The sequence below is a fragment of the Bos indicus genome, chromosome 23 (genome assembly GCF_029378745.1).
Source record: "Bos indicus isolate NIAB-ARS_2022 breed Sahiwal x Tharparkar chromosome 23, NIAB-ARS_B.indTharparkar_mat_pri_1.0, whole genome shotgun sequence".
Taxonomy (NCBI): Eukaryota; Metazoa; Chordata; class Mammalia; order Artiodactyla; family Bovidae; genus Bos; species Bos indicus.
Window position 1 is genome coordinate 1,306,029 of NC_091782.1, and position 2,431 is coordinate 1,308,459.

A 2,431-nucleotide genomic window follows, 5' to 3' on the forward strand; every position below is an offset into this window, starting at 1 on the left:
AGACAAGTATGGGTTTCAGGAGTGAACATGTCTTCTATTGTGTGTCGAAAATAAGGTATCAGAGCTGCAGGGACCGTAGAAACTGCATCCTCCATTTGTCCATTTGAATGATGCCACTGACCTGCTGCTTTCCAGACCTAGTTTTCATTCTTTTGGCTTTCTTTTTCACCGAATTTGAAAAAAAAAATACCGAATGTGAAGTTTTCCAAGAAAACAGGTTTAATTTTGTATGTGTATACATGATTTACAAATAAGAAAGGAAAAGGGAATGTGTGAGTTTGTGAGTGTGTGTTTCCAACATATATAGAAAGATATATCACAAAGAGATAAGGTGCAAATATTTACATAGATGCTCTGATGCACTGGTTGAGAAGAGTAATTTCCTTATAGAGAAATAGATCAAAAGTAAATGACAAAAGAATGGAATAAATGCAGAATCAAGATCAGACAGAATTCTTCACTTTACCACTTTCAGCTTTTAAGGGATGAGAATATCTCTTTCCCTAACCACACTGTAGTGACTGAATTCATTCTCCTGAGACTCACAGATGACCCGGTGTTACAGAAAACCCTTGTTTGGGGTGTTCCTGGTGATCTACCTAATCACACTGGCAGGAAATCTGAGCATGATCTTGCTGATCAGGACCAATCCCCACCTCCAGATTCCCATGTATTTCTTCCTCATCCACCTCTCCTTTGTAGACCTTTGCTATTCCTCCAATGTTACTCCAAATATGCTGCACAATTTCCTCTCAGACCAGAAGACCATCTCCTATGCTGGATGCTTCACACAGTGTCTTCATTGCCCTCGTGATCACTGAACTTTATCTCCTTGCTTCAGTGGCCTTGGACCGCTATGTAGCCATCTGCAGCCCTCTGCATCACAGCACCAGGATGTCCAAGGATTTTTTGCATCTTTCTACTCACAGTCCCTTATACTTGTGGATTCCTCAATGGTCTCTGTCAGGCACTGCTGACCTTTAATTTGTCCTTCTGTGACTCCCTTGAGATCAACCATTTCTACTGTGCTGATCCTCCTCTGATAATGTTGGCCTGCTCTGACACTTATGTCAAAAAGATAGCAATGTTTGTGGTTGCTGGTTTCACTCTCTCAAGCTCTTTGTTCATCACTCTCCTGTCTTATGTTTTCGTCATTGCACCTATCTTGGTGGTTTGTTCTGTGGAAGGCAGGCACAAAGCCTTTTATACCTGTGGTTCCCACCTGGCAATAGTCACTCTATTTTATGGAACCCTCTTCTGCATGTACTTGAGGCCTCAATCTGAGAAGTCTATACAGGAGTCCAAAATATTTGCAGTCTTTTATAGTTTTTTGAGCCCAATGTTGAACCCATTGATCTACAGTATGAGGAACAGGGATGTGAGCCAAGCCATGCAGCAATTGATTAAGAGAAATCTTTCATAAAATTGCAGTTTAAGCATCTGTTCATTTGATATGACTAAATGTCCATGACAGCCTTGTGGTTTAGAGATTAGAAATGAGTAACACAGAGCTTTAACTGTGATAGAATTCCAGATCCTTTTTTTTTTTTTTTTTTGAGGATAAGGATCATTTAGTCATTGGGACATAACGTATAGCAATCTCTTCTTTTGGTTAAGCAAAGAGCTTTGTTTCACTCTTAGCCAACAGAATATTCTGATGTCAAGATTTATATCCAGTTTGAAAATGTGTTTTAAAATCTTGTAAAGTACTTAACATTTTGCCTAAATTTTATAGTCTTGAAAACCACTGTGACTTTCAGGACCCAAATTTAAACTCAGTCTTTGCAACTCTCTTAATCCAATGGTTGACCTATTTGGAGTCTCTCATTTTTTAACATTCTACTTATTGACCTCTATTTGTGATTTATGTTTTTGTACTTTGTAAGTCTATGGGTGAAAATCACCTTAGAAATTCTTGAGAGTATGCATCAACATGTATGAAAATAATCATAAGTAATACAATTATATTTGAATTCTCACTTTTATGTCATTATGCATTAAATTCTAACAAATGAACTAAGTGAGAAAATGATCATCTCCATTTATAAGCTTTACTTTCTTATACACAGAGAGACTAAATGACCTGCCCATAGTCATCCAGCCACTTAGTTGTACAAGGCAATTTGATTCCAAATTCTCTCTCTTTCCAATTCATATTGAAGCTGTTAAACCTCTTTTGTGTGCATGCTAAGTTACTTCAGTTGTGTCTGACTCTTTGTGATGTAATGGGCTCCTCTGTCCATGGGATTCTCCAGGCAAGAATACTGGAGTGGGTTGTCATGCCCTCCTCCAGAGGACCTTCCTGACCCAGGATTGAAGCCACATCTCTTACTTCTCCTGCTTTGGCAGGTGTTTTCTTTAGCACTAGAACCACCTGAGAAACCAGCTAAACCCCTTATTACACAGCAAATACTGGGTGAGATATTGGGGG

General features: G+C 38.8%; 1 pseudogene; it reads left to right on the forward strand.

The window, feature by feature from the left end:
- The first annotated feature begins 409 nt into the window (after window positions 1-409).
- Window positions 410-1,553, forward strand: LOC139179060 (olfactory receptor 5M10-like; annotated as a pseudogene).
- The last annotated feature ends 878 nt before the right edge of the window (window positions 1,554-2,431 follow it).